At 50.5% G+C, this 21,174-nt stretch overlaps 1 protein-coding gene and 1 pseudogene across 3 annotated transcripts in view; one reads left to right on the top strand and one right to left on the bottom strand.

The window, feature by feature from the left end:
- Window positions 1–21,174, bottom strand: part of LOC146871825 (ATP-dependent chromatin remodeler CHD8-like) — a 3,469,548-nt gene that overhangs the window by 810,248 nt on the left and 2,638,126 nt on the right. The window lies entirely within an intron of this gene.
- On the top strand, window positions 631–2,541 carry LOC146871827 (uncharacterized; annotated as a pseudogene).

Below are 21,174 nucleotides of genomic sequence, written 5' to 3'. Positions count from 1 at the left end.
ACCAGTTTAACACCCAAAGCTAGCAGTAAGCAACAGAAATCTGACGATTCAACCATCGCAATGGGGCTGCAACTGCGTGGCAACAGCTGTCTCTGTTTTTGGTAACTGTTGATCCATTTCAGGTGGAAACAATTAATTTTGGTAATATCTGCCGATTATGCAGCAGATCGATTTGCGCCGAATGTGTCAAATCTGTAATTATGTGGAAAAATGCCTCTGTCTCGCAGTCTCACAATCCCAGTGGTCCAGCCTATGACCAAATATTTACAGGGGCAAACACAGGTGGAGATATGTTGAAGGTTACTTTGCATTACATATTGGGATGAGTGATAAACTGAGTTAGAATGCTAAGGAGATGGCTAGTACGTTGACCATGGGTGACGTGTGCAATGTGTTTTAAGGTTCAATTATGATTTGACTTTGTCCTTTTGTGTGGGTTTTTTGGGTGATCAATGCAGGAGACCATGCACCAGACCACTAACTGGGTTAAGCTCCTCACGGCTAACTTTATCGAACCAGGGATGTTGATGGATATTCTATCTCTTCCAATTGCAGATACTTGCCCTACCACACAGCAGAGATTGTACAGTACTCTACCAGGTCCCAGGAAGCTACAAACTAACTTTCAAAATGGGCAAGTGGTCAAAGTACAAGAAAGTGTACAGAAAGGAATGGGAGTCTGACCCCGAACTAAAAAAGTGGATAGCCCCTGTGAAAACAGATGAAGCAAAGGCAAACTGTAAATACTGTCACTTACAGCTGCGGGCCCACTACCATGATTTAAAGCTGCATGCATCCACAGCTAGACATCGTGCGCGCATGGACACACCTAGCCTAACCATGGCATCTTTTGCACAACCAGTTTGTCAGTTATCAAATGACTAGAAAAGGAGAGAGCTTAGGATTGCTGTGCAAACTGCATGTAGCACATCAATCAACAGCATTGACAGAGTGGGAGAAATTTTAAGTGAAGAAGTTCCTCCTTTCCGTATGCACAGGACAAAGTGCACAGCTTTAATAAATGGACTTTTAGGCCCCTATTTCAAAGGGGAGCTTCTTCAAGATATGGGCAGTTCTCCGTATTCGTTGATCATTGATGAATCCACTGACATTTCTGTAAAGAAACTACTGTGCATCTGTGTAAAATACTTCAGTAAGAAAAGTAGCAGAATTGTGAGTAGTTACCTTGGGATGATAGAACTGCAAGAGGCATGTGCACAAGACATTGCAAATGCACTTCTGGAGTTCCTCAAGGACAGCAGGCTTCCAATTGAAAATATGGTAGGGGTAGGTACAGATGGCGCAAGTGTGATGTGTGGCAAAAACCACTCCACATACACTTTGTTGAGAGAAAAGCAGCCTACTTTGCAGCTTGTATGGTGCATCTGCCACTCGCTCGACATTGTTGCTAGAAAAGCAATGCGGAGTTTGCCCAGCAATGTGGAGTTCATGGTGAGAGAAACCTACAACTGGTTTGCACATTCTCCAAAGCGCCAGGCAGTCTACACAGAATTATATCAAACTCTGGATGGAGGAATGCCATTGAAGCTTATTTCGCCATGTGAAACGCGGTGGCTTATCATGGCGGATTGTGTGGAGCGTTTTCTGGAGCAGTATGATGCTCTAAAGCTGCACTTTTGCAACGCATCATACGTAGAACATTGCTATGCAGCTAGAATGCTGCAAGAAATGTACAATGACGAGACAAATTATCTCTATCTTGTTTTCCTGAAACCTATGTTGCTAGAAATTAAGGTAGTGAACAAAGCATTTCAGCTTGAATCTGGTGATGTCCTCCACATATTCCGGGATTTGCAAACTTTATATAGGTCCAGTATGAGAAGAATTGTAAAGCCCAGTGTCTTCAGTACCAATAGTGAGAAGCAATTGTGTAATTTGGATCTTCAAAGTAGTGCCATTTATCTTGGGCAGCAGGATGCTGACCTTGGCCTTGGCTTCCGTAAAAAGCTCCAAGAAAGCAAACTGCCTGATGCTGCCAAGGACTGCATAGAAAAACGGTGCACAGACTTTGTTAAAGTTCTGGCAGCAGAGTATCAGATGCGCTTGCCAGATTCGCTGAGCCTCCTAAGACATTTGGAGCTTCTGAAGCCCCAAAATGTGCTTTCAGATTCTAAACCTCTGGTTACGGACTTGCCAAAAGAGTGTTTTGCAAACCCAACACACATATTAGAAACGCAGTGGCGAACAGTGACTTCATGTTCTTTCAATACCTCTTCAGGCATGGAATCCTTCTGGATTGAAGTATTGAATTATAGAGATGCAGCTGGGAATCATCGGTTTCAGGAGTTGGCAATGGGCGCCATTAAACTTCTGACCCTACCCATATCAAATGCACAAGTGGAACGAGTGTTCTCACAAATGACCCTGCTTAAAAATGAGAACCGTAACCGAATGGGTCTGAAACTGCTATCAAATATACTCAACATAAAATTTGGACTAAAGCGCAATGGTCTTAATTCCTCTTCGTTCAAGCCCTCGCCGGAACTGCTAGCAAAGTTCAACAGCAGTATCTACAATTGATTGTTTTACTGTCTTAACATGCTGCTATTCTTGGCAGTGTTATCGCTACAATGGTTCGAGGCAATTCTTAACAATTAAAAAATTCATATGCATGGAAACGCAGAAACAATTGTCTGACCAAGAAATCCTGAAAAGGCACCCGGCATAGAGACAAAAGTTAATGCAAAAACATATTTTTACTCACACGGCAATTAGAGAACAGCAATTACAAAACAGTTTAAGAATACTTAAAAGGTGCTCACATAGTTACACAGGTGACAGCACTAAAGACCTAATGTACAGTGTGAACAAAAACAATGGCAGAGGGAGTCAAACTTTAAAAACAAAAGTCCAATAAATAGCACAAATAGAAGATCGCAATCAATGCTTCCTCATAAGTATGTGCCGCAAAACAGGCGCCAACTGTGTTTGGACCTACAATGTTTTCAAGGTCTTCCTCAGAAGAAGGGAATTATTACGAGAGCATCCAAATCAAATACTTTGTATAATCCGAGACAAGCGTACTCAGATAAAATGTAAAAGGGACCACATAAAGACAGCATCAGGAGTCCAACAAAAAAATGTATCATAAAACGGCATTTCTTAAATTTAGTGCCACTGTAGTGTCCGGTACAATTGTCAAAACCGACCCCATCGCAATACAGAGCGCAAAACACGAACACGGCTGGACTAGTCAAAGCAGTCTGCAAATTGGTCCCCGTCAATGCGGTGGAAGCGTGACCTTCTCGGCGTCTTAACGCCGGGACTCTCGCGCTTCCACCGCATCGCCGGGACTCTCGCTCTTCCACCGCATCGCCGGGACTCTCGCCCTCCCACCGCTTTGCCTGGGAGTGATTTGCGGATTGGTTTGGCTAGCCCATCCGCGTTCGGGTGCTTTGGGCTCTGAATTGCAAACGGGCCAGTTTATACATTTGTACCAGACCCTACAGTGCCACTAAATGGATGACGTGCTGATTTAGGATTATGCTCTTTTGTTGGACTTCTAGTGCAGTCTTTATGAGATCTCTTTTGCATTATATCAAGCTACATTTGTTTCGGAAGATACAAATTATTTGAACTGGTTGCTCTTTTAATAATACCTGTGTCCTGATGATGGCCTTGAAAACCTTATAGGTCGAAACGCCGTCGACGTCTGTCTTTGGCATATACTTATGAGGAAGCATTGATTGTGATCTTCTGTTCTTGTTATTTGTTGGCCTTTTTATGTTTTGAAATTGTGTCTCTCTTTGCCATTGTTTGTGTTCACACTGTACATTAAGCCTTTAGTGATGTCCCCTGTGTAACTATGTGAGCACCTTTTTAAGTATTCTTAAACTGTTTTGTAATGGCTCTTCTATATTTGCTGTTATAGTAAAAATGTTTTTGTATAAACTTTTGTCTCTATGCTGGGTACCTTTTCTGGATTTCTTGCTTAGATGATTTTTTTCTGTGTTTTCATGCATATGAATTTTTTAATTTGTAATAATTGTCTTGGACTATAGTAGCTATAACATTGTTTATTTACCCCAGGTTTGGGGAATAGTGTTGCTCCTGTTGGTTGTAAACGCTATTCTTGCCAGTGGCAGGACATTTTGACCCACCTCAACCTGCCACTGTCAAACCCTGAAGGATGCTGCTACATTCTGCACTGCCTGGAGCATTTTCCACACCTCACCCTGCCACAGCCAGTCCCTGAAGGATGCTGCTATTTTTGGCAGTGCCACTGCCAGACCCAGAAGGATGCTGCTAATCTTGGCAGTACCACTGCCAGACTATGGGATGCTACTAATCGTGGCAGTTCATGGCCCAGAAGAAGACGTTTGTGCACCTTTACCAGTCAGAACAATTTTGCCCACCTCAACCTGCCACTGCCAGACTCTGGAGGATGCTGCTACATTCTGCACTGCCTGAAGCATTTTCCACACCTCAACCTGCCACTGCCAGACTCTGTGATGCTGCTATTCTTGGCAGTGCCACTGCCAGACTCTGAGATGCTGCTAGCCTTTACCATGCCACTGCCAGACTATGGGCTGCTGCTAATCCTGGCAGTGCCAGGCCCAGAAGAAGACGTTTGTGCACCTTAACCAGTCAGAACAATGTTACCCACCTCAACCTGCCACTGCCAAACCCTGATGGTGCTGCTATATTCTGCACTGTCAGAAGCATTTTCCACACCTCAACCTGTCACTGCCAGACTCTGTGGTGCTGCTAGTCTTGGCAGTGCCACTGCCAGACTCTATGACGCTGCTAATCTTGGCAGTGCCTGGCCCAGAAGAAGAAGTTTGTGCACCTTAACCAGTCAGAACAATTTTGCCCACCTCAACCTGCCACTGCCAAACCCTGGAGGATGCTGCTACATTCTGCACTGCCTGGAGCATTTTCCACACCTCACCCTGCCACTGCCAGTCCCTGAAGGATGCTGCTATTTTTGGCAGTGCCACTGCCAGACCCGGAATGATGCTGCTAATCTTGGCAGTACCACTGCCAGACTATGGGATGCTACTAATCGTGGCAGTTCATGGCCCAGAAGAAGACATTTGTGCACCTTTACCAGTCAGAACAATTTTGCCCACCTCAACCTGCCACTGCCAGACTCTGGAGGATGCTGCTACATTCTGCACTGCCTGAAGCATTTTCCACACCTCAACCTGCCACTGCCAGACTCTGTGATGCTGCTATTCTTGGCAGTGCCACTGCCAGACTCTGAGATGCTGCTAGCCTTCACCATGCCACTGCCAGACTATGGGCTGCTGCTAATCCTGGCAGTGCCTGGCCCAGAAGAAGACGTTTGTGCACCTTAACCAGTCAGAACAATGTTACCCACCTCAACCTGCCACTGCCAAACCCTGATGGTGCTGCTACATTCTGCACTGTCAGAAGCATTTTCCACACCTCAACCTGTCACTGCCAGACTCTGTGGTGCTGCTAGTCTTGGCAGTGCCACTGCCAGACTCTATGATGCTGCTATTCTTGGCAGTGCCTGGCCCAGAAGAAGAAGTTTGTGCACCTTAACCAGTCAGAACAATTTTGCCCACCTCAACCTGCCACTGCCAGACCCTGAAGGATGCTGTTAATCTTGGCAGAACCACAGACTGAGATGCTGCTAGCCTTCACCATGCCACTGCCAGACTATGGGCTGCTGCTTATCTTGCCAGTGCCTGGCCCCGAAGAACTCTTTGGCACAATTGAACTTTCCACTGTCTGAACAAGGATCTACCATACTGTTGCCTGGCAAAAAACAGGAGATGGCGCTTGTGTGAGTCTTCAGAATGCACTTGCACTTTATCAGGTATCAGCTCATGGGAACATCAAGCAGCAAGCCCTGCACCCCATGCCTCGAACTGCTCTCTTCTGATGAGTACCAAAAAGTACGAAACATACGTAATTTGCGTATGTAAAGAGATGTTCAGCATTGCTTTGGGAGAATTCAAACAAGTGTAAAAAAACATGAAGCATTGGCCTATATTGCCGTTATTCTGGGGGGCCTGACGTGAGTATGCAAGCTGAAGAGCACCTTTCCCAAGAAGAACGTTTCCGCACTTGCAGTCCCCCAAATTGAACCCAGAATATTTTGGGCCGGCTTGCTCCACACCATGCGATATCAAGTGAGTGACAGTTTTCCTGACAGACCAACTTTGATTTCAGTGTACAAAATGTAAGTTATCTGATTAATATGGGAGGTAAACATATAATCCTTGAAATAGAAGTATATTTGTGAATGTTGTAGTCAGGCTACACGTAAGCTAATGGAGTGGCAAAATTGGGCTACTTTTTGCTACTTTGGGCTACCGTTTCGGTGGTTTTGGGCTTGAAAGTTGTGAAAAAATCTGGCAACCCTGGCTACCACTGAGCGGGCACACCTCTGGGGGGGCAGAGGACTGCGGGCTGCACTAAGCGTGTACACCACTTGGGTAAGAGGGGCAGAGGGCTGCAGGCTGTCACGGTATTGCATGTGGAACACCACTGGAGAAGGAGGACTGCAGGCTGGCACTGAACGTGCATGCCACTGGGGGCCGAGGGTTGCGGGTAGCACTGAAAGTGCACACTGCTGGGGGCAAAGGGCTGCAGGCTGGCACTGAGCGTGCACACTGCTGGGGGTGGAGGCGGAGAGGGCTGCGGGCTGCCAGTGAGCTTCCACGCTGCTGTGGGACAGCGGGCTGCAGGCTGGCACTGAACGTGCATGCCGCTGGGGGCAGAGCGTTGCGGACTGGCACTGAACGTGCACACTGCTGGGGGAGCAGGGGGGGTGGAGGGGCAGAGGGCTGCAGGCAGGCTTCTACCTTTGAGAGCATACCACACTGGATTCCGAGGTGAAGTGGGGGATAGTAGTGGGGAGGGGATCGGGGGTGTAAACAGTATAACATCAGAGGTGGTCGACAAGTTAATAGAGGGAGTCAGAGCCGAGTGTTGAGAAGCCGGGCTTGCCTCAGAGTCCGTGCACCAAATGAACATTGAAAATATTCGGCATGTAAATCACGCAAACGATGTCATGTAAATATTAAATAATAACTAGTAGGGGGAAAGGAAAGGCAAGAACTAACCCGCCTCTGAAGTTCGACTGCAGGTATGGGAACAGGAGTTTGTTCCACACTTGAAGCTGCATCCCGAAAGGACATTGTTAATAAATGTTAATGAGGCGCCAACAGATGCTGAACAAATTGATTTACTCCGATCTGGTCAAACAACTATTTTAAGAGGGGGAGCAGAAGATATTTATTGTTCATTATTTCCGTAACATTTGAGTGTGGTTTATGCTACTTACATAGTGCAGGCAGATTTGTTCCCTGGCGGCGGGGGGAGACCCCTGGGGCGGAGGGAGGCAGTCAGCCAGAGCAGCAAATGCAGCAGAGAAGGAGTGAGTACTGAAGAGGCGTTGCCACCTCATTAAGGGGAAGGTTGCGTGTGTGCTATCTGGGGGGCGAGCGAAGCAGGAGGGGTAAAGCAAACAGTGCTTTAAGGAGCACGCCACGGCCTGCAAAACTAAACAAGTACTTGAGAAGAGAAAATCTGAAAAGAGAAATCTAAACACAGTGCAATGAGTAAGCTAAAAAGAAAAAAGATAAACACATCTTCTCGGCCGCTGCCCATTTTTAATCAGACACTTCAAATGTATTGTATTAGAAATAGATAACGCAAGACAATTTCCCCCACTTTTCAAGAGCCACAGCCCCACAACGTGTCCGCTTCTTACACTTCAGTCCAGTTAATTTATCACAATCTATTGATGAATGTCAGCTTTAGTGGTGTTATGTTAAGAAATCGGGCTAAAGCACTTATTCGGTGTTTTAGCTCATAATTTCGAACAGAAAATTGGCAAAGCAGGTTTGAGGAGCAGCGAGGCGTAGGACCAGCGTGCCAGTGGCATGATGTACCTCATTTAGACAAACCTGTGTCCACAAGCAGGGGTCACCAGGGGTCACCCAGAGAAGTCCACAGAGAGGCAGAGTCTGGATGCCTGAGGGGAACCAGAGACAAAGTAAACAAGCAAGAAGGGGGTGACTCCCCTGACACGCACACCCCACGCTTTCAAGCCTGCCATTCGCGAATTGGGCCCACACAGTATTATGGTCGGGGGTCCAAGGCTGCATTAACCCCCAAGAGCAGGTTTGAAACGAGTATTTCTCGTCAAAGTCGAAACGCTACCTACTGCCACATTCAAATCATCATAATTGTCTGCTTCTACTTTTTTAAAGCACCCACCACCAGCCAGAAATATTTTGGCGCTGCGAGTACATGGCGCAGGTGAACTTAGATGGAGTGGACGGGCATGGCAGTTTATTTACCATGTTCAATATTGTATATTAAAAATCACAAAGCCATCACTTGCTCTTTTGCTCTACGATTAATACATTTAAAATACATAACCCCATTTTGTTCCTGTGCCCAGCTGTGTGCTCTGTCGGTGTGCAATGGATGTTATGCTTTGCATCAGGGTACACAGTGCGCTCGAGTGTAACATGAGGTTTATTTCGGCATTTCTCTTGTCACAGGTACTCAGCAAGCGCTGCGCTTTTCCCATCACGATCTATACAAGTAAGATGGCAGCTATAGCACCTTGACACACAACTGGATGGAATGTGAGCTCTATAAAAACAACTATTAAATGAGTAATTATAGAAAAAGTATTGTTCGGTTTCGCGAAGGCTCGACTATGTTCTCACAGTTATCTGGTCGGTTCACAGGACAGGGTTAACCTCTTGAAGACATCACCGGAATCCCCTCTCGTAGAGTAAATGTCGCACTCTGCTATAATTGCTGACTTTCTGGACCCCATTACTGCCGCTAATTAGATGTTGTTTCACTCAAACCAAGCTCCATATACAAAGCCTCCGCATGTTCTCATTTAGAGCTCGGCAAACGCCATTTTATCAGAAGCAGCTCTAAGTCTAAGGTCAGTCCGGGCACTTTAATTGAGAGAGGATTGGTGGCGGTTTCACACACACAGCAGCCCCAGCGCTTGTTTTATACCGAGGACCCTCCCAACTCTAGTTAGTGAACCCTTTCAAGAAAGTGGCAGAGCATGGGCAGGAAACGTGCAGAGGGCAGATATCAATCAATTAATCTAGATAAGAGCGGGTTGGACAAAGAGGGCTCGATCGGTCCCAGGGCAGCAAGAGGGCACCTAGATAGGGAAGTGGTGGAGTGAATGCGCAGTGTCCTGCAGTGGGCGCCGCGCTGAGTCTTAAAGTTAAAGAAAGCTGAATATTTCCAAAGACGGACGGATAGGGCTAATGTCTGCTCCTTCTCTCGCAGCACTCCCGGTTCTTCCCCCGCCCTCTCGTGCTCCGGGGTGAGGTTACAGGCGAAGTGACTGGAACAAGTCTGGATTACGGGGGAAAGCAGCGGCGCCGGCAGTGCTGCTTAAAGTATGTGGAGCAGACATCGCACTGAAAACATTGCTGGGGAAAGGGAGCACCTGAGAGAGGGGACAGCGCCAGTTGCTATTTTTAATGCAGCGCCGAACAAAAGAAATGCACGCCTCATAATATAAAGCTCACCATGCTGGGATGCAACAAATGTGAACAACAACAAGGCCAGGAGGGAGTGGAGGGGGCCACGCCCCCATCCACGACCGGCTCTTACATTTGTCGGCAGGGTCTGACGTGTGCGTCAGGGAGGGGTAAAAAAAAAAAGACGTAGACAACAACAAGCAAGAAGGGGGTGGCAAATGGTGTGCACTTTGATGTCCTCAGTGGCCGCGCGGCTCACTGAGGACATCAAAGCAAGTGATCAGGCAGTGCTTTTCAGGCTGCCAAATGGTGCGCGCGCCCGGCACACATGCACTGTATTTGGCGGCCTGAAAAGCCACTGTTTGCACTTCCAAAACTCGCTTACTATAAGTCTCGCCAGAGCAGCGCTAAAGCGCTGTCTCAGGCGAGACCTAAAAAGCAGGGTCCGAGTCCGGGGCCCGATACTTTTTCATGAGCCGTGAGGGAGCGGACTTCGTCACCGCGGGGGTGAGGAACAACTCCAACGCGGGTTCCACCAGTCCCGGCACTAGAGGTAGCAGGGGGCGAGACAGGTGTTTTTTGTGTAGTGTCTCGAATATCACGGACGTCGTGGGTGTCGGTACCGTCACCGTGATGCCCAACTTGGCTGCCCCCCGCAGCAGCACCTCCTGGAAGGAGACCAGATCATCTACCGGAGACACCCTAGTCCCCGGTGAGTCCGACAGCGTCGGTGAGAAATCCCTGGCCGAGGACCTTGTGCGCGACCTGGACCTGTGCCTCCTATGGCGTTGTCCCGATGTCGACGACGACGACCGTCCACGATGCCGCGACCTTCTCCTCCTGAAGGAGCGGGAGCGCGACCTCCTCGGCTTTGGCCTGTCCGCTGGTCTAGCCGGGCCCGGCGACCGTGGGTGTCGTGGCCTTGGCGTCCCCTGCGGTGGAGTCGGATACTTGGGCAGGGAGACCGACCGTGGCGGAACCGCAGGTGGCCCCAAAGGCGTGCGAGGTGGTATAGGCGGCGGTGGGGGCGGTGACACCGGTGGCAGTGGTGGAGGCGGTGGTGGTGGCGGTGGCGGTGGTGGTGGTGATGGAGGAGGAGGAGTCGGTGGTGGAGGCGGTGTTGGCAGAGGAGGAGGAGGTGTATACACCACGGAGTACACCGATCCCGGCGACTCCGTTCCTCTCTTACTCCTGGCATCAGGGCTCCCCCTGCGCCGTCTCGACGACGACCTCCTCGACGTCGACCTCCTCGACGTCGACCTCCTCGACGTCGACCTCCTCGACGGCGATCTCCTCGACGTCGATCTCCTCGACGGCGATCTCCTCGACGGCGATCTCCTCGACGGCGATCTTCGCGACGGCGATCTTCGCGACGTCGATATCCTCCGTGACGTCTTCCTTCGTGACGTCGATCTCCTCGACGTCGACGGCGACCGCCGCCTCGACGCCGGGTGTCGGCTGGCTCGCGACGTCGAGGAGTCCCTCGACGGCGACCTTCTTCTCTTGGCCGACGACGATCGGCGACCTCCCCTAGACGGCGAGCTCCGACGCCGGGTCCGATCCCGACGCCGATGGCTTGATGGCGACGTCGACGGCGGTCTGTTCAGCTCCTTCGACGTCGATCGTCGACGCCGCTTCTCCCCAGAGCCCTGGGGAGATGGCAAACAGACCGTAGTCATCCCACTCGACGCCGCCGTCGACGGGGAGTGGGGACGCTTGCTGGTCTTCCTGCCCCTGGGGAGCCCCCCAGAGGCCTCAGCATGGGCAGAATCAGCCCCTCCAGACCCACCTCGTGCCTTCAGTGTTCTGTCCTCCAGGACCTGGAGCCTGATTTTCATCCTCTCTCTCAGGGTCCTGGCTGAAAAAGAGCGGCAAATCTCACACTCCTCCGGCACGTGGGACTGGGGAAGGCAGACGATGCACACCTTGTGTGGGTCTGACTTAGCCTTTTTCCTTTCACAATCAGGACACTTGTCAAACAAGCCAGGCATGCTGACAACACCAGAAGGAAAGGACTTTACTAACTACTATTACTTGAAAAGTAACCAATAAACCCTTGAAAAGGGAGAGCTCAATGCTCCAGGGTCCTGCTAGCAGGAGCCGGAAAAAAGAACTGAAAGTAAAAGGGACCTGCTGTGCATTCTGGGATACTGGGAAAGTTCTGGAAAGTTTTCTCAAAGGCACAGTATCCTGTTCTGAGCCACATAATGGCAGCCTATGGGGCTTGTCTGTCCATTCCTTCCTCTCTATCATTCCAGAGGCTTTTGCTGGGAGAGGCAGGGTGTTTTTTCCCTTGTGGAGAAAAGCTGGACAGGCAGTGCTGTTTGTGGATGTTGGTGGAATTCTAGTTGAAGTACTGGACAGTGTAGCCTGTGGGTATAGGCTGCATTATCTGTCTTTAAATTAAATTCTCTCTTAAAGGTGGATGCAGGTCTGCATGATTTGACACCTTAAGAGATTATTTTTTATTGCTCCGGGGTCCCCGCACATGGGCGGGACTATTCACTAGATTATGACTATACACAGAGATCCCCTACTACAGAAGAGCTGTTATAATCACAAGACAGTATGCGAGATATATTATGTACAGCGTAAGCAGTAGAAAGAAATACTGCACTAGCATTATCTTTTAGCTATGACACATATATTCATATACATAAATAACATAGGCTAAAAATGCGAGTACTCATAAGATGCTTCTCTAACTAGTTCTATCCCAGTGTACCTAACCTAAGTGTAGTACTATGTAAGAAGTAGGTGCTGTATTCTATAGGATGTTATTCTATAGTTTAGTATAGTAAGCTAAGTCTGATATGCCAAGAGTCCCTCTAGGTTCTAGTCAGCTCCATACCTTGAGAATGAGAGAGGTGGGAATCTCTTATCGGGTCTCGAACTCTAACACCCCGCAAAGGGAGTCAGAACACTGGAAGCTGGATTCTCTGCGAGCAGGGATGACAGCGTCTCTTGTCAGTGCGTCAGGCCGGGACACGGGCTCCTCTAAAGTCGAGGTCTCCTCCTACTTACTTGGGCAAGGGAAGGTATATTTATACCTGGTAGGTACCTTGGAATGTTAGCATTGACGTAAAGTCGGGCAGAGGAAGACGTCAGGAATGAACCCTTAAGGAATAGCGGTTCATGCATAATAAAGTATTTCTTGGGGAAATCAATAAGCCTGGGCTAGGGAAACTCCCAAGAGCTTAAGGGTCTGGTTTCTAAGAACTCGTTGTGACGTTGGGGTGGACGGATGTAGGAGACCATGCCTGTATTTGGATAGCATGGCTAATGCCTAAATAATGACTGGGATCTTAAGCCTATATAAGGACATGTTTCATGAAAACCTATATACGGACACCTTCAGCGGAATACAACAGGTTCTTAGGTAAGTAATCAACTGTGGGAGTTAAGGTTCTGGGGTTAGACTCAGGGGTCCCCCAGGGTCAGTGATGCACTGTTGTTGCACCCTCTGAGGCCCTAGGGTGGCCAGGTGCAGAGTGTTGAGGCCCAATGTTATCCAATGGGGGATAGGGGGCCTCCGGTTGGTGGCTGCTGGCAAGCAGGCCACTGGGTTGTGGGAGCAAAGCTCCTAGGGTTAAGGTCAGGGCAAATGGGGAAACAGTAGCACAAAAGGTGCACCCTCAGTGGCACTGGGGCAGCCGGGTGCAGAGTGCTGTTTCGACGTCAGGCACCCGGGGTGACCTCCTTGTGGTGTTTTTCCACTCTAGCTCGGGCCGGGTTCATGGGCTGGGATTGCGGTCTCTGGCTGGCGCCAAAAGCTGCAGTTTGAACAAGTCCAGTGTTTACGGAAGATTCAGTCTTTGAAGTGAAGGCAGCAGGTCCTCTGGGGTTTTTGAGGTTGCTGGCTGCAGGACACACCGGGATTTCGCAGGAGCAGGTTCGAGGGGAGACAGGCCTGTAGGGCTGGGGCCAAGTTATTGGGTGTCGTCCTCTTGTTTGCTCTGCACTGCTCGTCGTCCTTTTTCTTATCTTCTTTTCTTGTCGTTTCTGGATCTGCCTTCTTGGTTCAGGGCTGCCCCCTAAATACTGTATTTAGTGGGCGTTTTAGGGGTCTTGAGGTCAGAAGCCAATGGGCTACTGATCTTAGGGTGACTACACCCTTGGTGTGCTCACCCCACGTGGGGGAGTGAGCACAATCCCTAGTCCTGACTGTGGAGTGCCTGCCATCTGCAACATGGCGAGCACTGGAGAGTGGGCTTCCCCTCGACTTCCCAACCTGAGGGGTGGAGTTGGCAGAGGTGGGCACATCTCCTGGGCTGGCTAGTTTTTCCCGCCTGTCTTCCCGCTGAAAGGGAGGGGAGACAGGAAGGGGGCCTGCTCCTGATAGCAGGAGAGACTGGGGTCGAATTACAAAGTATGCCAGGCCTTTGAAGCTCCCCTGTCACAGATGGCTCTTGTGGGTTGTGGAGTTCGTAATGACAAGCTCCCAGCACCATATACTCTTAATGGCAGCACTGCACTTACAATGCCTAAGAATGGACTTCGACACTGTAGGGGTACAGGGCTCATGCACCTGTACCCTCATCACTGGCATAGGGCACCCAGCTAGAGGGGTGACTGATCTATGCCAGGGCAGTGGGTTGTAGGCATGGCACACAGGGATGTGTGCCATGTCGACTCTTTACTTTGTTCTGCACCAAAACACACAGCCTGCAACCCGCAAATTCTTATTGTGTCCTATCGAGGCAGCGGAACTACGACTAGCCTTTAACTCCATGCGTGAGGGCAGCGCCCCGGGGCAGGATGGGCTTACGGTGGCTTTCTACAAGGGCTTTAGCGACCTTTTAATTCCCCATTTGTCCGCCCTGTTCCAGGAGATGGGAGGGGATGGGATAATGCCCACCTCCATGCACGAGGTCTTGATAATTACACTGTTGAAGCCGGGTAAGGATTCTCCTAAGTGCTCCTCTTATCGTCCACTTTCCCTCCTAAACGTAGACACCAAAATATATGCTAAGGTACTGGCTAATCGCCTGTCCCCCTTACTGCCTCAATTGATTGGCCCGGAGCAGGCTGGATTTAATCCAGGCCGCACGCTGTCGCACAACCTTCGCACAGTGTTCGATGCCCTTTAACATGTTAGACTGAAGTTTAAGGCGGCGGTCTTCTTAGATGCAGAGAAGGCCTTCGATTCAATCGAATGGACGTTTATGCTTGCTGTCCTGCGTCGCATGGGAGTAGGAGAGGTATTTTTACAACTGATCTCAATACTTTATAATTCCCCTCTGGCTCAGGTGCGCACTGGCGATATGGTCTCTGGCCCTATCCAGATATCACAGGGCACTCGTCAAAGGTGCCCCCTCTCCCCATTACTGTATGCGGTTGCCGCCGAGCCTCTGCTATGTGCATTGCATGAGTACCATGGTCATAGGGGCATGCGCTTCCCTAACTATAATTTCATTGTTTCAGCTTACGCTGATGACATGTTACTATATATTCGGGACCCTGAGACGCACCTAGCACCCGTGAAGTGTTGCGCTTTGGGGGGCTTTCAGGGCTTCAAGATCAATTGGGATAAATCCATTTTTTACCCGTTAACGCAAACCACGGCTTAGACATCTCTTGACTTCCCTCTTCAGTGGACATCAGATCCAGTCCGCTACTTGGGTATCCTAGTGCACTTTGACGCGGGCCAGGTGCTTACTGCAAATTATGGCAGGGCCATTGTCAAATTGGGTGGAGATATAGACAGGAGCTGCGGGCTTTTGATGACAAGGTTGGCATGGGCAGGGAAGTCCCCGCCCGTAGCACTAGACACTCTTATGTTACCATATGCAGTGGGGGGAATGGGGGCGCCTGATCTGGAGCTATATTACAGAATAGCGCAAGCTTCACATGCACACAGCTGGGTCCATGGTCCAATAGGTTTACCACACCTCCAGATTGAGAATGTGGCTGCTGCCCCGGACCCTCTGGCACGCTTCTTGACTAGGGCGCCTGACAGGCGATGTGGAGTATTGGACTTGGTGAATTCCACGGTACATGCCTGGAACGTGATATTGAATATCTTCTCTGGTGCGCAAGTGTACTCTCCTCGGATGCGTGTTGAGTGGTGTCAGTGGTTTGCTCTCAGCTCTGAGCATGGTACCCTCGATGCACTACATAACCTACGCATGAACGAGATAGAACACCTGTTTAAAAACGGGCTGTTGATTACATGGGAAGAAGCTGTCACAGGCATTGCAGAGCCCACTGCGCTGACACGCTTCCATTTCTTTCGTACACGCTATGCTCTGCGCGATGTGTTGGGGGATGAACTTCTAGAGCCACTGGAAATTTCGCCGTTATCCATAGCACTACGGTCACAGTCTCCTGCTAAACTAGTTTCACATCTGTACGCTTCGACATTATCTGCTAAGACTGCTGCCTTGGGGACGCTAGGTGGCGTGCGACCAAGATGGCCGCACACCAGTAAGGCTCCTACCCGACCGGACGAGAAAATATCCTGCAAGTACATTCTTGGGTGCTATTACGCTCTGCAGCCCGAACTGTGCGGTGTCGGAACCCTCGTGGATCGAGACGGGCCGCCTCCTGAGTTCCTTCGGCTGCACGGGCCGCTCCTGGTGCCGGGAGACTGTTCCCGCGGCCGGGCGTCCCTTTGACCCCTGGTAGGAAAGCGGCTGTCGTGGCTGCGTGCGAACGGTGCTGGGCGGCCTACCCGGGAGGTGGAGGAAACCCGGCTGGAGTGCTCGAGGTGCTGGCGCGGACGTCCCTCGCTGGAGCTTCCTGAGATCTCGCCTTGTGAGCTGCTGGCAGGGGGTCCGTCCGCCGGCGGCCGCTCAGGAACACGGCCCGGGTGCGTTGGCAGGCAGCGCACCTCTACTGGCGATTGGCCCTGACGACTGGAACAGGAGCTCCCCATGATGGCGTGGCACCCTTGATACGGGTGCCATTGGAGGTACAGTGCTGCTTTAAGCTAGCCGCTATTTTGTGTGCTACGAGAGCGACCACTCAAGCCGCAACTTACCTGACTGCCACTTGCTGCGCGTTTGGAAGCTGTACGGGGGACCGAGGGCTGCGCAGTGACTCCTCTCCTTGCGGCTCAATGAAGGCGACTTGGATGAACACTAACTGAATCCCCGGCCAAACGCATTGAGCGGCGGCCATTTTGCGGGGCCACGAGGAGCATCTGCTGGTGTGATTGACTGCTCCCGGGGTCCTACATGCCATGGTACCCTCCTGTTGTCTGGGGTGAGCAGGAGCACACAGTTTACAACGTGCGCAGTCTGAGGGGATTTGCGGCTCTGCGGCACCACTGAGGTGGGAGTGTTGACCTGCGGAGAGCTATTGTTGCGGCTGCTCAAGGTACTTGCAGACAAAAACGAGGAGTTGGAAGCCCGCTCTCGGCAGAACAATGTGCGCATTTTGGGTTTGGTGGAGTCAGCCAATACAGGGCGCATGGAAGACTTTGTCGAAAAGCTGGTGGTGGAGTTGTTTGGCCGTGAATCCTTCTCAGCTCACCTAACGGTGGAACGTACGCATAGATCCTTGACGGCCTGCCCGCCTCCAGGAGCAACGCCGCGCCCAGTGATCGCACGCTTCCTTAATTACCGGGATAGGGACGCGGTGCTGCGTCTAGCTCGGGAGAAGAAGCAGGTGCATTATGAAAACACCACGCTATCCTTTTTTCCGGATTTTACACAATCAGTGCAGGAGGCGAGGCGCAAATTTATGTCCGTAAAGAAGAAGCTGCAGGCGCAGTCGATTCAACACGCCATGCTGTACCCAGCAAAATTGAAAATCACACACCAAGGACGGCAACATTTTTTTCAGAACCCCCAACAGGTGGAAGACTTCCTAAAGAAACACCGTGCTACCACAACATCGGGAGAGGGAGTGCGTTTGCGGTCTGGATCGCGATCCCCTATGTCCAACCCGGACTGAGCTGCACACCTGCGGATACATGAAAATAAACACTTGATGGCCGGCACGCACTAAGCTGTTGGACTTTGGTGATGTATTTAAATTTCTATAGCATGCACACTATTCTCGTCTGGACTCTCTCCTCCCTCCCGTAGTAGCTGCCCGCGAGTATAGCGGAACAGTGGGTGGGTGCAACAATGGTGGAGAGTGGGTACGGTGCATGCCCTTAGTGTTTCCCCATATGGGTGTTACTCCAAACCTTCTACTGGGGGGAATAGTGTTAGATAGATTGATGTCCTTTCCCGGGGGGGGGGGGGGGGGGAGGTTGCTAGTACCCGGCGTGTTGGAGGTGGAGGGGTGGGAGAGTTTCTTGGCTCGTAGTTTTGTTACTCACCCAGTTGGTCAGTAGGGAGCGGATAGTATTTCAATCCACATGTCATAGCTGTATATATGGTGGAGGGCACACGAGACATTAGCAGCCTGAAAGTTTTATCTTGGAACGTGCGGGGTCTGAATAACCCTCGGAAAAAGCAGCAGGTGCTTAATTATCTTGATAGGCACCAGGTGGCCATTGCCATGTTACAGGAAACGCATTTGCATGCAGGCACTGCTCCCTCCTTCGCAGCGAAATGGGCCACATATCGTTATTTCGTGTCCTATTCTGGATACTCCAGAGGGGTGGCCATACTTATTAAACACGGGGTGGGGTTTGTACCTGGCGGGTCGGAGGTGGACAGTGAGGGGAGGTTCTGTCTGGTGTGGGGAAGACTCAACTCACATGAGGTGACTTTTGCCACCTTCTATGGCCCCAACTCGGATGATCCACAACCCTTACTCTCATTATGGAACAAACTCCAGGCGCTTGGCACTACATGTGTCATTTGGGGAGGGGATTTCAACACGGTGGCGCAGCCCCAGATGAATCGCTCTTGGGCCGTACCTGCGCATTACACACACACGCAGCGGGCATTCAAGGACGTGCTGGTTGATAGTGTCCTTCTGGACGCGTGGCGGTACACACACCCGACACAGAGAGAAGGCACATCATTACTCGGCGGTGCATGCGTCCTGGGCCCGGCTGGATTACCTCCTGGTGTCGGTGGGGATGGCGCACTGGATCTCAGATGTTGTCCACTTGGCGCGCATTTACTCTGATCACTCCCCCGTAATGATGACCATGCAGCCCCCGGCTCAACACAGGCTGTATCGCACTTGGCGTCTTAACCCGTTGCACCTCCACGACCCAGTATTCCGCAACAACCTAGAGCAGAATATTAAAGAATTCTTTGAGCGTAATGTGCGCTCTGTCTCGAGTCTCACTACGGTTTGGAAGGCATTTAAAGTTACGGCCCGGGGCTGGTGCATCTCCAAAGGAGGGGGTATACTCAAAGCATTGCGGAGGGACCTAACTAAGCTAGAGGGATAACTTAAAATACTGGAGGCAGCACTCCAGGCGTCTCCGGACGATGGGGCATGTCGAGCTAGACTGAGGGAGACACTTACAGAATATTTGGAAGCAGCGAGCAGAGAGAGTAGGTTCCGGGGGAAGCCCTACCTGGCCAGAGCTTACGGGAGGGGGACCGCCCTGGGAAAGTGTTAGCGCAATTGACTAGACCCCCTAAGTTTTCCAATTATGTCACGGAGGTGGAGGATCCACAGGGGCAGGTGCATCGTAGCCTCTCTGACCAATTGGAGGTGTTTCGTAGTTATTATAGCGCACTCTATACTTCACACAGGGGGGGACCCTTTGTATCTACCGTTATATTTTGAGGACACAGCTCTGGCATGGTTGGGACCCACGCAACAAAAATTCTTAAATTTGGAATTAGAAGTGGACGAGATCATGGAGGCCATAAAGACTATGAAATCGGGGAGGGCGCCAGGCTCTGATGGCCTACCAATAGAATTTTACAAAGCATACGCGCCACTTTTAGTGCTGATATTGAAAGATGTGTTTTATGCAGCACTGGAGGAAGGGAAGCTGCCTACAATTAAGTGGGAGGCCCAAATTCTCTCGCTGTTAAAGCACGGTAAGTCCCCGAACCATTGTGAGTCATACCGCCCATTATCCCTATTGAACTGCGATACTAAAATCCTCGCAAAAGTTTTAGCAATCCGTCTCAGTCTCCTAATGGAGCGCCTGGTGTTGCCAGACCAGGCGGGCTTTATACCAAATCGTGCCACGGCCCACAATCTTCGCACCCTATTCGCAGTCCTGCAAGACATAGACCCCAAGTGCTCAGCAGTGGCGGTTTTCCTTAACGCCACTAAAGCGTTTGATTCGGTGGAGTGGGATTATCTGATAGGTACTCTACAATATATGGGGATGTCGTTCTCTCTCCTGAACTGGGTCAAACTGCTGTACACGCAGCAGTTGGCGACGGTATTGTTGAATGGCGCACGCTCCACTCCATTTCAGATATCCAGAGGCACGAGGCAGGGCTGCCCGCTCTCGCCAATCCTATTTGCTCTAGCCATTGAACCCTTGGCTGCGAAGCTTCGGCAAGACCACAAGGAGCGCTCTTTGGTCTATCCCGCCAGGCAATTGCTCATCTCATTATATGCGGACGATATGACCTTGTATATTAAAAAGCCTCTGGAGAATCCCAATCCAGTGTTGCGAGAGGTCACCAGATTTGGCGCCATATCGGGCATCCAAATAAATTGGGCTAAGCCGGCGGTGTTCCCCCTCACGTCTAATACCCAACAATTCCCAATGGACTATCCGTTAGTCTGGGAGAATGAGGAGTTAAAATACTTGGGGGTACAGATAACAAGGGACAGGGGTGCTTTGATGCGTGCCAATTATGGGGTGGCGCTGGAAGGGGTTACTGACAAGGTTGCCAGGTGGATCCGCCTTCCGCTATCGATGGCGGGGAGGATTTCCCTTATAAAGATGGTCCTACTCCCTAAACGTCTATATCTCTTTGTTAATATCCCCTATAATCCTGGGCGCTATTTTTTTAATGAGTTAAATTCACAACTTTCACGACTTATATGGGGGGGGGGGGAAGCAGGCGCGACTTAGCCTAGCCACGCTGATGTTACTGTATCAACAGCGGGGATACGACGATCCCAATTTTGAATACTATTACTATTGCGCGCAGGCACACTTTGCAGTTTACTGGCTCCATCCACCTCCCTTCATGCCACACTTAGCGGTGGAGGATGGCTACATGTCACCGACCCCCCAAGAAGGTTACCTCTTCACTAAGGTGACGGGGCGAGAGCGCGACCCTTCCACGGTGGATTGTACGGTGGCTGCGTGGGATCAGATTGCGCGCAGGCTGGGAGCTCCTATGATGTATTCCCAAAAATGACGTCTCCTGCGGCGTAACCCCTCATTACAGGTCACTTATGAAGGGCTATGCCGCAAATTACTGGACAATCTGCATTACACACCCTGGGGAGATCTTTATGTTGGGGGGCAATTCCGCTCTCAGATACAATTTTTTGATGGCCGGGAGCCCTCCACTATGAATCGTTTCATGTACATCAGGCTCCGGCAGAGTGTAAGGGCGGCCACCCCTGCGTTCCCGCATGAACCCGAAAACGTTTGTTCCCCTGCATGACCTGCTACGGGTGGAAACTCCACGGCATGTCGTGTCAACCCTGTATAAACACATCCGTAAAGGACCTCCCTCCTGTTCTCCAAGGGCTAGAAGGGAGTGGGAGGAGAATCTGAATGCTCCAATGGGAGATAGGTTGCAGGCAGACAGAGGTTGTTACTGGTAACAGTAGGCTTCGCCTCATACACTTTACGTTTTTGCATAGACTATATCATACCCCGGTTAAATTACACAAATTGAGATTGAGGGAGCATGAT

Source organism: Triturus cristatus, chromosome 1_1, assembly GCF_964204655.1.
Source record: "Triturus cristatus chromosome 1_1, aTriCri1.1, whole genome shotgun sequence".
NCBI lineage: Eukaryota > Metazoa > Chordata > Amphibia > Caudata > Salamandridae > Triturus > Triturus cristatus.
This window is presented reverse-complemented; position numbering and strand designations above follow the sequence as displayed.